At 38.2% G+C, this 20355-nt stretch overlaps 1 protein-coding gene across 1 annotated transcript in view; it reads right to left on the reverse strand.

The window, feature by feature from the left end:
* PID1 (phosphotyrosine interaction domain containing 1) overlaps window positions 1-20355 on the reverse strand; it is a 252507-nt gene that overhangs the window by 145503 nt on the left and 86649 nt on the right. The gene's annotated exons all lie outside the window — the stretch shown is intronic.

Here is a 20355-nt window from a genome sequence, read left to right on the forward strand (position 1 = left end):
CTCAGCAACTTAAACTTCTGGAGCGTTTTCTAGGGCACTGAGAAGTGAAAAAAAATTGTTCAGGGTCTCACAACCAGTATAAATCAGAGGCAGGATCTGAACTCACATCTTCCTGAATCTAAGGCCAGCTATCAACTACACCATGTTGCACGCTCATAAAAAAAAAAGGTTTATTGAATGATCTATTACAGGAATATTTGATTTGTGAATGGGAGTACAGTGACTTCTACAAATTGATGCCATGAGGTTACCTACCACAGTTGGCCAAAAACACTGATCTTTCTAGAACTCACTGCCATCTGCCAGTCTGTGCAGGACACATGAGGAAGAGAGTACGGACCAATAGATGTTTGCTCAGACATATGCTGACATGTTCATAAGCATTTCTGCATAAAAGATACTCTGCCCAAGTTCAATAGGAGGGCAGAAGATTGGAGCCACTTTCTGATGGACAAAACCCTGGACAGTCTGCCCAGAATGATAGTAAACTTTTAGTCCTTGGTTACTGTCCAAGTTACTTTTAGTCCAAGTTCCTGACATCTACTGTTTTTGATTTGCATGATGGCAAAGGCAGGGGAAAGAGACGGGCTTATATGTCACTATACTGTTGCAACAGGTGATCATTGCAAGAAAACATTCCTGTTCATCTGATCATAAAGGAAGGAAAGAAACATGCATCCATTTAGCATCTATTATGTGCCAGATAACACTCCTAAATGATTTACAAAATATTCTCTCATTTAATTCTCACAAAAACCTCAGGAAGTACATAGTATTATTATTCTAATTTTATAGTTGAAGAAACTCAAATAGATAAATTTTAAGTGACTTAACCAGGGATGGGGTTAACTGGCTGTGTCCATAAAGGTGGATCTGAACTCAGGTCTTCCTGATCCCAGGCCCTATGCTCTATCCAGTTTACCATCTAGTTTCCTATGTGTACCCATCTATGTTCCTAAATACATATATCACTTTGGAAATTTTAATTATATATTTGATTCTTGGGGGAAGGGGTTGGGTGGCAAGCTCTCTTATTCCTACTCAAGAATCTTTTTTCAAATCAAAAAACATTTATTAAGTTCCTACTATGTGCCAGGCTCTGTGTGAAGTGTTGGGGATGCAAAAAGAGGCAAAAGATAGTTGTTGCCCTCAAGGAGATTAAAATCTAATGGGTGAAACACCATGCAAAGAAATACATGCAAAGCTAACCATATGTAGGATAAATAGGAAGTAATTAGCAGAGGGAATACACTGAAATTAAGAGGGATTAGGGAAAGCTTTCTGCAGAATTTGAATTGGACCTTAAAGGAAGCAAGGGAGGTCAGTAGTCAGAGTGGAAGATGGAGAGCATTCCAGGCATGGAGGCAAGCCAGAGAAAATACCAGGAGCAGAGAAATGGAGTGTCTTATTCATGGAACAGCCAGAAGGCCAGTGTCACTGAGTAAAACCAGAGAGATTAATTTGATTTCATAACCTCTTTTTAAGGAATGGAAATGCTCTCTGGGAGCATTAAACTTTGGGATACTGATATCAAGTGTGAAATTACTTTATTCAGAGGTTCTGTTCCTAGCATTCTAGTCCCACTGAGACCAAGGGAATTTTGATTGATGAGTAGCACATAAAAAAGATTTAGATTTAAAAGAGATAACTGCCAAATGTGAAGGCTCCCACATGCTATCTAGCAGGAGATGTTGGGTGGGAATGAGAGTGGTGGTTTGGGATAGCTGAAGGGCAACATGAATATGTGCTGAAGTGTAAAGACAGAGATGACATGGTCCCAGGAGAGACATGAGGCAATCGATGGGAAGCCAACTTGTCCTCTCTTGCAGTTTGACCCATGGACTCAAGTCATTGAAAACTCTCTCAGGACAGCATTTGTGTAGGCGGCTGCTATTTCATGTACTAGAAGCTGACCTAGTGTCAGATGAGGATGACAGTTAACCAAAACAGAAGCTCCCACGTAGGCACTGGCATCTAGGATTATTTTTAGCTCTCTGATTTATTCCTAAGTGTCAACTAAGTAGGCAGGATGGCCCATCAAGAACCATCAGGTATGGAAGACAACAAAACTAGGCTTTAAGTTGAAGTATTATTAAGCTTGTTGCATAGCATCATCAGATATGACATTTTACCTCTATTTCCCCACTGATAAAATTGACAAAGTAATTCCTATCCCCGCAACACATACGCCTCCTAAGAGTACTGTGTTGGGTAAAAATTAGGCCAGAATCATTTTATTTTTTGCTTCCTGCTCCCTATTACTTTTACTAATTGTGAGAAGAAAATTAAACAAAAACAAATCATGAATCAATAGATGAATGAGTAAATAAATGGATGAATAGATAAAGAAGTAAATGGCATTTAAAGCAAAAAAATAATAAAAATATTAAACCATGATAGGTCTGAAAATCCTTTCAGCATTAGGCAGATCCAAGAGGGAATTTGAAAAATAGAGACTGTATTTGCAACCAGAATTAATATTGCCAGATAAAAGATGCACCAAGAACCATAAAGAAAATGCTTTGTTCTACTTTGCAGCAGGAGGAAGAAAGCATCAGGGAAAACAGAGGCCCTGCCCCCCTTGACATCAGACAAAGCCCTGCTTTCTGCACTGGTGGCTTATTCGGTATCCCAAAATAGAGCCTCCAAATCAGGCCCCATTGATGCTTATGGCATAATCTGCTATCCCCATAGAAATGTACAGTGGACTCTGCTTGTTTTCTTTCAAACATTTCTCTCTGCCAGTTTAGCAAAGAGGGATTTACATATTTTATCAATGCAAACTAGGAATACATTGACCACTGTACTGATTCTGCATCAACACTTAGAGAACAGAAGAGAACAATTCCTTCTCCCAATACCCCAGCCCTGAGAGCTCTGGGCACAGAACAGAGAACGAAGATGTATATCCTGACTCCAAACCTGTATGACTTTGCACATGTCACCTAACCTCTCTGGCCTCAGTTCACTTATCTGTAAACTGAGAATAGCAATACTTGCACATCCTATTTCCAAGGAGCATTGTGAGGGAAACGCTTTCTAAACCATAAACGCTATTATCCTTTGCAGGGATAACTAGTCCCCCACTTTGGGCAGTGTAAAGAGAACTGGATTTATAATCTAAAGAATCAGACTCAAGGAATTTTATAACTTGAAGGGACTCGCTCCTCACCCCCCACTTTTTAAACTGGACCTGTAGAGAGTTCCATTGTGGGATCTCTATCAAACTATGTAGTTCAGCAAATGCTGGTAACTTATATCCTTTGAGAGTTTCCCAGAGCACTGAGATGTTAGGTGACTTCCTTATGGTCACATCAAAAGTAACAACTGATCCTCTCTCTACTATGCAATAGCTGCTTCTTTAATTAATTCATAACAAAAAAATTTCCACTACAACCCATCTGAAAGGGTTCAATTGATCAATAAACCAAACAAAAATTTATTAAGTACCTATTCTGTTCCAGAAGTTATATCAGGCCCTGGAGATACAAAGACAAAATGAAACAGTGTCTGCTCTCAGAGAGCTTATGTTCCTGGGGAGGGAATGGAAAAAACAACATCCATACACCACATGTCTAAACAAAATTTTTTAAAAGTCATTTCAGGGGACAGGGAGACAATAGTAGATGGCAGACAGGAAAAGCCTCCTATAAAAAAGAGCTTTCTGAGCTCAGCTCTGAGGAAGCTTAAGAGTCTAAAAGTAGAGCTGAGGAGGGAGTACATTCCAGGCATGGGGATCAGACTGAAAAAAGCAAAGGAATGGAGATGGGATGTTATGTGTGAGAGAAGCAAGACCAGCTGGGCTAGACTGTCCTTCATTTTTTTAAGAGAGCCAAAGACACCACAGAGTATTTTATTGACTTGTACATGATTAGATTTAAGTAAGGCATAGTTACACAGAGTGATCAGCCTCACTTTCTCTTCCAGAATCATCAAAGTCCAGTGACAAAAAAAAGTCAGGACAAAAGGAAAAAGTACAATGGATGACTTTAACATTTTTGATGTCTGATCATGCTTTATATACTCTACAGTGCCTGCTTTAACTGCCTTCATATCAGTTGGAATGAATTTTTCTTATCCACCCATTTTACTGTGAGAATTCTTCAAATGTCTGAGGTAAACATTTCCCCAACTCACTGACAGATTTGAGACTTCTTGGTTATCCTCAACCTGGTTTAGCTCTGTTAATCCATCATTGCAGTTGAGTCGTATTACAAAATACATGAAGAAAAAGCAATATATAATAATCCTGAGAAGATGGGACAGAACAGGGTTGTAAAGGTAATAAAATGACAATGGAAACTGTAATTGATTTTAGAGGCAAAAGGGAACCAGTGGAGTTTTTTTTGAGTAGGGAAGTGAAATATACCACTTTGACAGCTGTGTGCAAGACTGGTTAAAGACGGAAAGGATTTAGGCAAGGAAACCAAACGGGAAGCTATTGAAATAGTCCAGGTCAGGGATGAAAAGGTCCTATGCTTAGGATGATGGCAGCATGAGTGGAGTGGATGGAACAAATAAGAAAGATGATGTGGAGGTAGAGTGGACAAAACTGGGCAACTAATTGGCTCCTTGCTGTAAGGGTCAATGAGGAATCAAAGACCACCAGTGACAGAAAATTCACTGTAGCTTTTCCATAATAGGATGAAACTACTAAAATCACTCCAGTTATATCGACCCCAGATTTCTAGTCTAATAATCCTATGAAACAAAGGAAATGAGGTTAGTCTGGCACAATGTGGTTTTGAAAAAGTCATAGTGAATCTTTGAGATCACCATCTCCCATTCCTTCCTTTTCTAGATTAAGAACCATGCTGATAAAATAACAAGAATACAGGCTTTGGAATCAATTAGAGTCGAATGACCTGGATCCAAATATCAACTTGGCTAATTATTACCTGGGCCAAATAAATTAACCTCTCTGAACTTCGGTTCTCTTGTCTATGAAATAACCAGCTGGCCTCTAAAGTTCCTTACTACTCTAAATCTAAGATCTATGAATGCCAGATTTGCTCCTATTTACCCTTGGAAAAGTGACTTAATATCTTTGGGCCACAGTTTCCACATTTCTGTGATGAGGAGTGAACTAAATTATCCCTTTGAGCCACTTCTGAATTTATGTTTCTATGAAGACGATTGAATATTACATAAATTTAAAATCACAAGGCAATCTTTAATATCCCTATCCAATAGTTAGCTGAAAGGTAAGATGGTTATTGTGATAGGTTTTAACTTGCAAATCACTGATCTTTGCAACATTCCAGCCATTCCAGATGCCAACAATGAAGGACTGTTAGAGATGAATGGGTACTCCATTTTTCTATGCAATCTATGATGATCTAGGATTCAAATATGACAAAGACTCACATATGGCTGACCCTGTGTCCTCTTATTGCAGACAGTCACGTTTTCCTCAATTTTCACAAAGGGAACAATTAAACTTCAGAGAGCTTCCTTTCTCATGCTCATTAGTTTATTGAAAGAGAGTTTATGGAAAGCTCTATTTTTATTAAGTAATGGCTATTATTAAACTAACTGAGAAGTCATTTTCACACACCCCCTCCTTTATTCCTTCATCTCTGATCATGGAATTTCTGTTTTTGAACTTCACAGGTTCTCAAAGCAAATTCCACCGGAGAGGTACAAAAATAATGTTGCACCCAAGGTTGGTGCAGAATGATCTCAGGGCTTGTAAAAAACCCTCACTATGAAAAAATTCCCATCAGTTATAGAACTGTGTTCTGATCATATATGAATAGTTGTTGAAATATTAAATTTGGGTTGTCCATAGGAGCAAAAAATTAGGAAGGGTTTTTTGCTCAGAAAATTCTAGAGATTTAAAAAAAATTTCACTGGTGCACTGGAAAACTTTGAATGTGAATGAAGAATACTGCTATCACCATCCCATGTAACTCTGGGGAAATTACTGAATCTCTCTTGTCCTCAGTTTTCTCATATGTAAAATGTGGGAGTTGGACTGCCTGACCCTCAAATCCTACTCAGCTGTAAATCTATAATGGTCCTATCATGCAGTTATGAAAAGTTATATTAATACATCAAAGTCCTGTGATTTTATGACATGGTAAACTCTTCATAGCTATCTGGGTCTTAAATGATGAATTGTATATAATCTTAGTGAGTTGGCGGAGGTGTCAGATCAGAGACATTGAGTGACTTATCTGTGGTCACACAGCTGTGTAATTAGAAAAATCTTGAACCCTTGGAATCCATCTCCCAAAATTCTTTCCTCATCCCAAAAGTCCTTTCCCCTTTTTGTTTATGTGCATCTTTACATTATTATTTATATAGTTCTGTAACTTAAACCTCGCCCTCTTTTTCCTAGTGACTATGGCTTGGTTAGCTAGCTTTTTTTTGCTTTAATTATTATTAATAAACTTTATAAAATATAATAGTTATTGTATATTAATTTTAATCTTAACATAGCTATCACATGATTGAGACCAAATTACAGTACATGTCTTCTGAAATGGAAGTCTATCATTCTGTCTACTACCTCAGTATGTCTCTGGGGAAAAGTCATTTTAAAATTTAACCAAGATTAGAAACAAATATGTTTTGGGGCAGCTAGGTGGTTCAGTGGATAGAGTGCCAGGCCTGGAATTAGGAGGTCCTGGTTTCAAATATGGTAGCAGACATGTTGTAGCTGTGTGAACCTGGACAAGTCACTTAACCTCATTTGCCTTGTCCTTGCCCTTCTGTCTTAGAGTTGTTACTAAGACATAAGGTAAGGATTTTTTTTAAAGAAGGACAGAAGGGAGGGAGGGAGGGAGGAAGAGAGGGAGGGAGAGTCCATTGCATTAATTGCATTGAAAATTTTTCCCACTTTCAACTAGATTAAAGTTAAATACAGATGTTAGTTAACTATTTTGAGCCCACAAGGACAAATAAAATGTGGTCAATTGCTTCCTGATGCTTTCTTCATCTCCTTCAGTTTTTATTTGTTAAGCACCTACAGTATATAACTCAGGTTTTCCCCTGTCTTCATGGAGTTTACAGCCCAGTAGGGGGATATGAAACATAAACAAATAACCATAATGCAAAAGAGCAAAATAAACATATAAGAAAGGTTTAAGCCATATGAGGGCTGAGAGTAGAAAGGTCATTAAGGGGAAGAGATTTTCTAGGGACAGAAGATAGGACCGGATCCCCCTTCTGTTCGCATTTTAAATCTGGAGCAAACCTCAGAATTAACTTGGATCAGCTTCTCTCTCAAATTCACTTCCTTGAGTTCAAGTTCAGTAGAGTTTTTCTATAGATTCTGCCATTTCTGAATCCTCCAAATGCCCTTCTGAAACACTATCTAGAGAAGCAAGAAACTTCTGAATCTCTCTATCTGTTGTCTCTCTGTCTCACTCTCTCTCTCCCCCCCTTTCCCTCTCCCTCTCTTTTTCCTCCTCCTTTCCACCCCTGCCTGGTTTTTTTTTGTTTTTTTTTTTTTGTTGTTGTTGTTTTTTACATATAGCCATCCTAGACCCAACCATGTCCTTAAACAGCATGATGGATAAAATAACAATATGGAAGAAGGGGCAGTACTATGTGCCACAGAAAAAATACTATTTATGCAGTATCATAAAGTGAGTCACTGGCAAAATGACAACAGACTTCACATAGGTTAATGTGGTTGTTGCTAAGTGATATTAGCTGGGGACAAAGTGATGGGAGGTGAGCCTATAAACAATTCAAGCTATTTAACAAGCATTTATTCCACACTTATTATGTGCTAAGCACTCTCCCAAGTGCTAAGACTACAAGGACAAAAAAAAAAGTCCCTGTCTACATGGAAGTTATATAAAATTAGTTTTAGAGCTACAACTAACACAGATAAGTAAACGCAACATATTATACAAAGTTCTGTTTGACTTTCTATGATACAATGTGATATAATACCAAGCCATATCAAGTGCTTATTTTAGGACTGCTCTAGTAGAGAGCCCTCCTATTTGGAGGTAGATCTAGAGCTCAGTTTTAAAGGAAGCAAAGGTGCCAAGAAGTAAAAATTAGATGTTAATTTCTAAATCTAAAATGTGTAATTTCTAAAAAAAATTCAAACTGGCCTTCTTAAAAAAGGTATTGCTATACAGACATCTCACACCGTAAATTTATGCTACAAATCCACGTTCATGTGCACCAATAATTGAGATCTCTAAAACTGGACCTCAGAACGCTGAGCCAGATGCTGCTTTGAAAACTTGGCCAGAAGCCAGTGCCTAGCAGGAAGTAGTCATGAGTGACTCCCTTCTTCCAAAGTCATAAATGAGGAAGAAAAGGAAGAGAAACTTTTTAAAAATAAACTTTTAAAGAGCATGAGAAGCACAGACAAAACACTGTAGGATCTGAAACCTGAACAAAAAACAATGAGGCTGATATTCAAGAATTTTTCCGATATTCTGTTACGTGATTTTGCTTGGCCACCATACTCTTTTCTAACTTTTCCTGGTATTTTCCTTTTGGGATAAAATGTTATTTTTCCTCTTCCTTTTATGAAAGGATGGAATTTCCCACCCTTTTCTCTCCCTTAGCCCCTTTTACCTATTAAAATATGTCTCTTTTCTCTTATTCTTTTGTCTAATAGTGACTATGTTACTTTTGCTACTGAATCTAGTGGTACCTAGACTAAACCTACTAGCTATTTCTTCAATAACACTACTAACTACAAGCAAAGCACAAGTCTGGAATGTCCTCCTTCTTGATTTCTATCTTGTAGAATCTCTAACTTCCTCCAAAGAATAGCTCAGATGCCAACCAAACTCACAGGTTTTCTCAATGACCCTGTCCCTGGTTGTCAGTGATCTCATCATCTGTAAATTATTTTATATCACCCCCTATATATTATACAATTGTTTCTCAGTTGTATCCCCTCAGATTGTAAGCTCATTGAGGACAGGGACAGTTTTATTTTTGCCTTTTTACACACTGAACCTAGCATATTGCTCTGTACACAGTAAATAACTAATAAATGTTTACTTCATTGAACTGAATGTGCTAGGAAATCTCAGATTATGAGTTTTACCTCCCAATAGACCTATTCCAAAAGAAGAGACTTTCCACAAGAAACCAGTCACAGGGAAGCTAGGTAGCACAGATGTAGCATGAGTTCTGGAGTCAGGATTACATTTAAATTTGGCCTTAGATACTTCCTAATTGTGTGATGCTGGGCAAGTCACTTAACTCAAACTGCCCAGTCCTTGCCTCTCTTCCATTCTAGAATTGATACAAAGAGAGAAGGTCAGCATTTAAAGAAGAAGAAAAGGAAGAGGAAAAAAAGAGGAGGAAGATGAGACAACACTACAACAACCAGGATGACAACATAGTCACTACCAAAGTCAAGACTAAACATTCCCTGGGCTCATTCTACGTTAGGTTTTGCATGGCATGGTCACAGGAAATGCCAAGAGCTCCATAAATAGCATCCCACCAAGAGTACTTCCTAATTGTTCATCTGAAAGGATCATGAAATCAAATATTACCTGACTCCCTCCAGAAAGAGGGAGTAAAGAAGAAATCAGGAGACTTTCTATTTCTGGTTACTATCAATAGGAAGTATTTCTAAGGAGGGGACACCACCTCCCATCTAAGAAGTGTAATAATTAGATTAAGCGTACCCTACCCATCTTTAGATTTAATCACCAAAGGTGAAAATATCTCCCTTAACTCACAAGTTCGGGTGGGGTGAGTGAAAAATAAAAATTTACTGACTGCCTCCTGGACAGTCCTAAGAAAAGTGTCTGTTGTGACTGGACACGTAAACTAAGTAGAAGACACAGGAAGTAACGCAAAAGAAGCTCCTTTAAAAAGAGAGCTCAGTGAGCTCAGTCTCTTTTCTGGTTCCTGACCAGAACTTGGAGGAGCTCTGGAGCTGGTAAGACTGTTCTTAAATCTTTCCTTTGGAATTCCAAGTGATGAGTGTAAAGACTGAATTTTTCTGAACTTCTCTTAAGGGATTTCCCTTTCAAAAGAGACTCTGTGACTGAAGCTTTTGCTTCATATGTCTCCAGGGCCTGAAGGCCTCAGCCCTCGACTTAAGGCTTGCCCTTTTTCCAATTGAGGACTAGTTAGATCTGCTCGGGTTAAACCAGGGACGTGAGCGAATTATTTAGTTTGTCAGGTTAATTATCTTACCTCATCCTCTCTCTAAATTTCTTAATTTCTCTCTTATCATTTGTAAATAAACTTCCATAAAAGTCATTTTGACTTGAGGTTATTCTTTAATTGGGAATTGATAGTTATTCAATTCCCTGGTAACCAAACCGTTTAATATTCAACCTAACTAAAACCCCTTTTTACCCTTACAGAAGAATAATCTAATCTTTTCATTAGGCCCCATTTTGCTAATAAATATACAATTTTACTTCATGCTGAACAATGTCCTAATTCTCACCCAGAGAGATATTATCCCATATTGGTATATTGACTGATTTTTATTGTTGTTCAGTAGTTTCAGTTGTTTCTGACTCTTCCTGAATCCATTAGGAATTTCTTTACCAAAGATACTGGAGTGATCTACCATTTTCCATTCTAGGTCATTTTATAGATGAGGCCTTCTGTCTTAGTAATTCTAAAGAGTGGCAAGGGCTTGTGAATAGGGATTAAGTGACTCACCCAGGGTCATACAGCTAGTTAGTGTCTAAGACTAGATTTGAACTTAAGTCTTCAAGTCCAGTACTAACTACAGAAGAGCTTAAAAGCTGTCTGAACTAAAGTTTTCTTAGTATCATAAGTCATCCCTGCCATATATATATGTACATATATATATAATTTATTGTTTATTACATGTAATAAACAAATTATTTTATTCTATTTAAAATATAAATATAAAATAATTATTATAAAATATATAGTAATGATAAAACAAATATAACAATTAACACTCTTCAAAGCACCTAACTCATGAAGAAACTAGGTAGTATGATGAAAGATCACCAGACCTAGAGGATCTAGATTCAAATCTCACCTTGTACACTGCCTAACTATGTGACCCTGGACAAGTCACTTAATCCCCATTCACTAGCCCTTGCCACTCTTTAGAATTACCAAGACTTAAGGCAAGGGTTTTTTGTTTTGTTTTGTTTTTTAAAACATCTAACTGTTCAAAGTCTCTAAATCATAACATCTAAATTACACAAAAGATTATATTTTAAAATCAAATCNATATATATATATATATAATTTATTGTTTATTACATGTAATAAACAAATTATTTTATTCTATTTAAAATATAAATATAAAATAATTATTATAAAATATATAGTAATGATAAAACAAATATAACAATTAACACTCTTCAAAGCACCTAACTCATGAAGAAACTAGGTAGTATGATGAAAGATCACCAGACCTAGAGGATCTAGATTCAAATCTCACCTCGTACACTGCCTAACTATGTGACCCTGGACAAGTCACTTAATCCCCATTCACTAGCCCTTGCCACTCTTTAGAATTACCAAGACTTAAGGCAAGGGTTTTTTGTTTTGTTTTGTTTTTTAAAACATCTAACTGTTCAAAGTCTCTAAATCATAACATCTAAATTACACAAAAGATTATATTTTAAAATCAAATCACAAATAAGAACCTAATTGATTTGCTATCAGATGTTCCCCTTCTGTTTTTATTTATCCTAGAGCTAAATCAAATGTGTTATGTAAATTAGACAATGCACCTTTAAAGTAGTCACCTAGGTGGGATATATAAATAAAGTATGATATTATAGCACCATAAAAAATTATGAACTCCAAGAAATGGCGGAACATTTGTTTGAACTGATTCAAAGAGAACAAGGCAAAATGAGAATATGAATGACTATAATGACATGAAAACAATACCACAAGGCAGCAGAAGTCTGATTAATTGCAATGATCCATCTGTGGCATGGAGAATCAGAGTAAGACAAATTTCCCTTCTCTCGGTGGAGGTGGGACATTATAGATACAAAATATTATAGATACTCTCAGACAAGGGCATTTTGTCACTTGAATCCTCTTAAATGTATGTATCAAAAGAGACGATCCAATTGGGGAGGAGGCAATATGAGGGCATGATTGGGAAACACACAAAGTCATGAAAAACACTTGATTAAAGAGAAATCACCTGGAGAAAATCAATTCATCATGTTTTTAATAAGTGCCAATTAAATCCATGACACTGTGCCAGGCCCTCAAGTGAGAGAAAGACAAAAAAGAAAGTCTCTGCCCTGAACAAGCTCATGGTCTACTGGGAAGAGATTGAGATGAAGTAGATAAGGAAAGACAAAATACATACAAAATGATAAAATGAAAAAAAAAAACGAGCTATTTATATAGCACCTTCTAGGTACAAGGTATTGTGCTAAGTTGTTTGTAATTATTATCTCATTTGATCCACACAACAACCCTGGGAGGTGGATGCTATCATCCCCACTGAATAGATGAGAAAACTGAGGCAAATAGAAATTATGTCTTTTGCCCATGATTACACAGCTAGTGAGTATCTGAGGAAGAGTCTGAACTCAGTCTTATTGACTCTAGGACCAGAGTTCTATGGGGAGAGGAGTAAATACTAACAACCAAAGAAATCAGGGAATCAAGAAAGGCCTCGTCACAGAGGAGGGGGTCCTTAAAATGAGACTTGAAGGGAATCAGGGAATGTACTCTATTGTTCTTGCTTCCTACTTCAATGTTCTCTCTCCCCACACAGAACCAGGTCTTGCTAGATGGACTCATGAGCTACTATGGCCAATGAACCTCTTAGTATCATGGCCAATTCCTGATGATGAACTTGATGCTTAAGCATTAAATTTAATGGTTTCACAACCAATGAATTGATTTTCTCCCAAATGAGCTCTGATCCATCTCAAATTAAAAAACAAAACAAAACATGTTTTCAGAACATAAATTAATACTTCCTTAGATGAGATAATGATTTCGTAACTTCTTCAGGAACTCTTTTAAAGAAATTTCACCGTATACCCAGCCACTTCTTCAAAACCCTGTGGGGATAAGGGATGGGGATATAGAGGTAGCTAGATATGGACAGAGTGCCAGCCCTGGATTTGGGAAGACCTGGATTCAAATTTGACCTCAGACACTCGCAAGCTGTGCATCCCTGGGTAACTTAACTCTGATCGCCTAGCCCTTTGCTTTCCTGGAATTGATACTAAGACAGAAGGTGAAGTTTTAATTTAAGAAAAGAAAAAGACTGTGGAAAAGCTATCACCCACTTCAGCAGCCTAGGACCCCCTCACTTACTGAGAAATGTAATACCTACTGAAATTATAGATTCCAAGCACGGGCATATTTTGCATGTGTCTCAAATCCACTTTTTATTTTCCTAGTTCCTGTTTAACATGCCCTTAAATTCAGAATTCTACCATTAAGCCTAAAGAATCCGAAGGAAAAAATATTCAAAACTCCCCCCACCATAATTAGCAACTTAAATTACAAAGTAAAAACACTGCACACAAGTGAAAGGATTCAGTAAACAAGCCTTAAATCAACATCCACAGCCTGGCTCTAATTAGTTACATTTGGCTCACTCACTGCCTTTAACGCTTTGCCTCAGTGAGTGGTAGGATGTGGCCAGGTGTTTTGCACTTGGGGAATGTGGCTTTCATTCCATCATTCAGGAAACAGGTCCCGAATAGACATGGTACTATAAATTGTATTTGTTAGGTATCTAGGCACCCATTTCAAAAGAGCTGCCTACCTTCATGTCTTTAAATGTCTCCAAATGACAGAACTCCCCATGTGGTGATGTTCTCTTCCCTTTTCCATTCAATTCTACTTATTTATATAGGGAAATGCTTTGTCTCCATCTCCTCCCCTAATAGAACTCTTTGAAGACAGAGATCACTTTTTGGTTGTTTTCTCTTTGTATCTGAAGTTCTTAGCACAGTGACTTACACAGAATGGGCACTCCCTAAAGAGTGGTTTGCTTAATTCTCTCGGGACAGAGCTGGCCATTTACCTGACCTGTTCATTTAGATAAAGGCTGAGAGCTCCAGTCCCCAAGGCTCTCCCAGGCAAGAATAAGTGCCACTCAATACCAGATGATGCTCTGTCTTCTAGCTTCACTGATTTTATGGGTGGCAGTGGGCATGTAGGGGGTGGGCATGTGGGAATTGATACTATTAGATTTCTCATTACTTCCAATTTCTCGTGTGTGTGTGTGTGTGTGTGTGTGTGTGTGTGTGTGTGTGTGTAAATAGATATCTGCTAAAATACCATACGTAGCTGTGGGACCCTAGTCAAATCATTCAAATTCTCATTGGTCCAGGCAAATCTTTAAGGTGACAGATTCTAAAGCTGATGGCTGATCTGCACCGGCAGAGAATTTCCTCACTGGAATTTTCCTCGGTCAGTGAAATCACAGGTTCAGTACAAGTAAATAAACATACAAATAAAATACATCATGTATCTGTAAATATATACATATGCATGTACATATGTGTGTATGTTTATCTATACATACACATGCATGTAAATGCATGCATTGTGTCATGGGTGTGACAGGGATATCTAACCTCCTTTATTCTCTCCTTTTTCTCCCTTATGGCTGACTTGCCCAACTTGAGCTTACACTGAAGAGTGAATGGGTTCCTAGAAGGGACATTCATGCTGCTAAAACTCATTCGTGGAATCTGAGAAGTGACCTTGGTATGGGGATCTATACTTCTACCCCCCAATAACCGTAGGTCCTAATCACCCATAGACATGCTTTACATTCAATAAATCAGTGAATGTGGCATTATTAATTATTTAAGAAAATTACCTAACATTTATAAAGACTTACTATGTGCCAGGCACAGTGCTAAATTCTTTACAATTATTATTGTCACAACAACCCTAAAGGTTAGGTGCTTTTTTTGCCCTCATTTTACAGAGGAGGAAAATGAGGCAAGTGGAGGTTAAGTAGCTTGCCCAGGAGCATAAAGTATCTGAGGCCACATTTGAAGGTCTCCCTGACTCCAGCCCCAGAGTTCTTTTCACTGTGCCACTTAGCTGCTAATTTCTTAATCAGAAACTTTTACTAAACAAAAGGAAAAAACATGAATGATGACATTGTGATAGTTCATCCACACACCTGGAGCTCACTTCCTCACCTGTGGACACAGCAACCAGGAGGGAGAATGGGCCCAAACTTACAGAACCATGGCATAGAGAAACATGAGTAGAGGATTCAGACTCTGGAAAACTCCAAACTCTGCACTGAGGGCCTTGATGCCCTTGACTTCCCTCAAAGATCATACACACTCGAGGCCACTGATGGCAGAGCCATTCCCTGCCTGGACCTCTCTATTCTCCTGCTGAGAGGGGCTGCAGCTCTTCTAGATGCTTTTCTCCTGGGCTGCCAAAGCACTGTTAGGCTCTTTTAGCAAGCGATTTTAGCCCAGGATCAGAAGAGCTTTTTTTAGGTCTGCTCTTTGGCTGGGCTCTAGGGTAACATTACACTCTCTCAGCCAAAAACATTTTCTCTAAGTCTGGGATCTGATGAGATTTTCCAGAGCCCTTTGCTGGACTCTGAGGGCTTCTCTACCTCTCAGGAAGTAGATACCAGTACATAGAAAGGCAAAGTTAGAACTTTCCCACTTTGCCTCTGCCAAGCTTTTCCACGCATCAATCTGCTCTTGTAAGCAGCAGATGGCAATGCAGGCTCCATGGACTCTTCTTAGACCCACTTGAAGGTCTAGTTTTGCCTTTCAGACATCTGGTACTGACCAATCCTACTGCTCTAAAGCAGGGGCCCTTGTGTGAAAGAATTCACTTCCATCTTACAACGAGAAACCCAAATCCACATTTCTGTCAGTCAAACTATAACTAGGCAATATACAATTATCCCACAGTCCCCCAAGCAGTTTTAAGCATGGAGTTTTTCCAGCTTTCTCTCTTCATGTCCTTATATCAGGTGTGTGTACATTAGATACAGGTTGTCACTTCAGCCTTCATTATGTTTAGTTAGTGTTCAGACAGGAAGCTTAGCATGCAGGTACAGAGGTGCCTTTGCATTTTTAATGCATTATTTATTGCATTAAGACCTGCATTCGACTTTCTTCTCCTCCTCCTCCTCCTCCTTTTTTTTTAAAGAATCAATATTAAATATTAGTTGGAAGGTAGAAGAGCAGTAAGGGCTGGGCGACTGGATTTAACTGACTTGCCCAAGGTCATATAGTTAAGAATAGTTTGAGGACATATTTGAACCTAAGACAATTTCATCTCTAAGCCTGGCTCTCAATCCAGTCAGCCAACTACCTGCCCCCCTTAAATCTTGCTTCTAATACATACTGTCTCATTTAACTTCTTAGTCTCTCAAGCCACTAGAAACAAATTGATCTACAAAAGTGGATCACATTTCCACACTGGGAGTTACCTTAAACTGATGAAATCATAGGTCTAAACAAAAAAGGGGAAAAAATCTAACAAATAATATTTTTCTTCCCCCTGCCCAGAAAAATAAAAAAGGTTATTTGCATAAAACAGTCCCAATCTTGAAAAATAAAAGGGAAAACTAATAATATTTCCCAAAATGCTCGTTGATACCAGGTTAGCCGGTCAGAGGACCATAGATTTAGGCCTGTGGACAAGATCTGAGAGATGATCTATTCCAACTCCCTGATTTATGAATCAGGAAATAAGGTTCATATAGCAAGTGATTTGATGAGCATCACCACAATGAGGCTAGACAGAGAGTTCCCTCACTCCAAACCCAACACTATTTCCACCACAGCATGCTAAATAGACTTCATTCACATCCATTCATTTGGGGTCCAGGAGAAAGCTAGAAAAGTCATATTGGCATTTGAGGGCTCAGAGGCATTGGCAATCCATTCTCCCAAAGATGGTGGATCTCCCTCTGCCGTCTCTCATCCCCACCCCAACTCATTCACTACAATATACTGTTTCCTAAAAGTTTACTGAGATAGAAGGATGGATGAGAGAGAGATGAGCAAAGAAGAGTCCAGAGAAGACAAAAGTGGTACTCACAGAATCACAGAATCTCAGTTTGAAGGGACCCAAGAATCTGGTTAGTCTAACTTATACCTGGAGCAGCTAGATGGCACAGTGAATAGAGTACCATATCTGGAGTCAGGAAGATTTCTCTCTCTGGAGTTCAAATCCAGTCTCTGACACTCACTAGTTGCATGACCCTAGCCAAGTCACTTAACCCTATTTGCCTCAGTTTCTTCATGTATCAAATGAGCTGGAGAAAGAAGTGGCAAGTCACTTAACCCTATTTGCCTCAGTTTCTTCATCTATCAAATGAGCTGGAGAAAGAAATGGCAAACCACTCCAGTATCTCTGCCACGAAAACCCTAAATGGGGTCACTAGGAGTCAGACACGAGTGAATAATAACAATATCTGGGGCAGAGATCCTGTCTATAACATTTCCGATGAATGAGTTTGCTTGAAAGCCCCAGAGTACTCCCATTTGCCACCCACTCCCACATGCATGAAACTAAATCTCCTCTGAACTCAGAAAAAGGACTCATTCACTAGTTATTACTAGTCTCTGCTCCTAAAATGAAAACCTTATATAGCTCATTAGGAAAAATGCCTTTAAATCAAGCGTCTAAAACAAACATACCAAAATTGTTAGGCAGTCTTGAGATTCCTATCCCCGCAGTGAGTTGGAAACAGCAGAAACAAACAAAATAAATGCTTAGGAAAACACAATTTGCTTCAAACTAAGTTTGCAATAAAACTTACCCTTTTGTGTTACAGTATTAATTAAATGAGGCTAGTCATCTCTAGTTTATTCAAACATACATCACATTGCCAACATTAGTCCACTGTAAAGTACACCCGTCTTTCAAGGAAATATTTTAATAAACCTACCCAAGGTTCCATCGGGATTTTTTTTAACTATCTTTCAAATAAAAGGTAGCTACAAACAAAGTAAATGCCAGCTCTTATCTGGCCAAGAATACCATTTGCCAGGATCGTTTTCAAAACTTCTCTGAGCAGAAGCAGCTGAGTGCTTGGCATTTGTTTGTCCTGGCCTGAACATTGAGATGGGTAGCACAAAGTGACTTCAGCTACATACAGGATTCTTTCTGGCAACAAGGACCTTTGTTGGGCCTCTCAGAAGGGCCCCAGTCCAGGCCAGCACCTGCCTCTTCTGGATTCATCCCCTTCCTCAGCAAAGGGACTCACAGTCATCTCCCTCTAGTCCAAGCCAGAATCTGTAGCAAACATAAAATATGGGTCTGGGAAGGAGAGTCAGATTTCCCATTTTCCAATAAATGCCAGTAACTACAGCCACATGTGTTTTACGTATTAGCTGGAAATGTCAAGTGATGATTAAGGAATTAAGTTAGAGTCAGTTGCTATTTATCCAGAATTCAAAGAACCTGGAGGCTCAAATAACCAGAATATTTATTTTTGGCAGGAGCACAGAATGAAAACTGGTATTTTCAGAATAATAAAGAGGAAGCCTGAAGCCATAAAAAGAGAATCACCTCTGAAGTCATGAGGTTTGGAGTTCAAGACTGGCCTCTAATACATTATTGACTTTATGTCTATAGACAAGTCAATTAATCCAGGAAACTTGGTAATAACTCAAGTTGACACGGGGCTTTAAGGTTTGTAAAGAACTATACATATGTAATCTTATGGGAATTCTATAACAACCCTGGGAAGAAGATGCAATGATTAGCCCTGTAGAAAATATCTGAGGCAGGATTTGAAATCAGGACTTCACGCCCTAAACTTTTACCCACTGAACCACCTCCCTGTCTCTGTAAATGTAAAACAGCTGTCCATCTACCTGACAGAGGGAGTCTCCTCACAAGGCTGTGCTAACACCTCTGAAATGACAAGTCCCAAAACAACTACACAAATCAGGATGACAGCCCCCAATCTTGTAAGATGGCAAAGTGCTTTCAGAAACCTCAAAAACAGATAAAATTTAATGCATTATTATAGTTAGAGTCCAAAGCATTTGATTATATTTTAAATTAGATACTTTATTCAATAATCATTTATTAGGCACCTACCATATTTAACTTACGGTGCTAATTTCAGGGTAGAAACACGAAGGCAGTTCATATCTGGTCTTGCCCTTGCCTGTTTACAATGAAGAGGCAGGTGGAAGAACATGCAACCTGGATTATAGAGAGCCTCCCTTTGGTGGTGGGAAACAGCCAGACAAGTGAGATGCAATCTGTCCTAGGAAAACATGATTCTTTGGAGCATCTCTGAGATAGCTGGATGTAAGGAGTAAGTATAGGTCCAGGACTTCAGATTACCGAAAAGGATTCTTCTTCCTCTAATCTCAGCCTAAAGACAATCACATTGAAGAATATGTGGTTAAATCTTCAATTGTATTGTCTCTGACCTTCCCTGTCCTGCTTCAGAGAAGCCAGCTGTTGCCCCAGTTTAGGGGAAGAGAAGAGGGTTATGCTCCTTCCCTTGTTTTCCTTGGCTCCATTTCCAATTTTCTAAGCCTTATGTGATTCTAATGAAGCCACATAATCTATCCTTAAACATTACAAATAAAAAAAATCTTTTTATCTTTAGTTCAGCCAATTCAGATGTTCTTAACCTATTTCGTGTCCCCAAGATAATCTAGAAAAGCCTACAGATCCTTTCTTAGAATAGTGTTTGTAAATGCATAAAATAAAAGACAGAGATTTACCAAAGAAACCAAAAATATTGAAATATAGTTTATAGTTGCTATTTAGTTATTTTTCAGTCATACCCAACCCTTTATGACCCTATTTGGGGTTTTCTTTGCAGAGATAATAGAGTAGTTCACCATTCCCTTCTCTAGCTCATTCTATAGATGAGGAAACTGAGGCGACAGGGTTAAGTAACATGCCTAGAATTGCATAGCTAGTATCTGAGACTAGATTTGATTTCAAGAAGATAAGTCTTTCTGAGTTCAAGCCAATCAATCTAGCTGATATACCACCTAGTTGTACTATATAATTATCAATATATTTTTAAGTTCATAACTCAAGATTAAGAATCTCCAATATCATTCTTTTCAGAATCCACTTGAAATATCGAGACCTAGACCATCTCACACAAGTAGCCTAAGTACTTTGTATTTTGCATATGAGGAATCCAAGAAGTGAGATGTAAAATGATTTTCCCGTAGTTAAATAGTTCCTGTAGTTACATGACAGAGCTGGGAATTTATCTCATGTCTCTCAATATTAAGACTACTACTCTTTCCAAAAATACAAAAATATATAGTAACTTTACAATGTATTGAATACAGACAAATCTCTACATAAATAAAACAAAGGCTAGGAGTATAGCAAGCAATGAACAAATATTTGTTTTGATTAAAATACAGAATCCCTTAGTTAAGAGAAATATTCAGTTAACCAGAACAGGTAATTCTCCAGAGCTCCTAT

This window comes from Gracilinanus agilis, chromosome 3 (assembly GCF_016433145.1).
Source record: "Gracilinanus agilis isolate LMUSP501 chromosome 3, AgileGrace, whole genome shotgun sequence".
NCBI lineage: Eukaryota > Metazoa > Chordata > Mammalia > Didelphimorphia > Didelphidae > Gracilinanus > Gracilinanus agilis.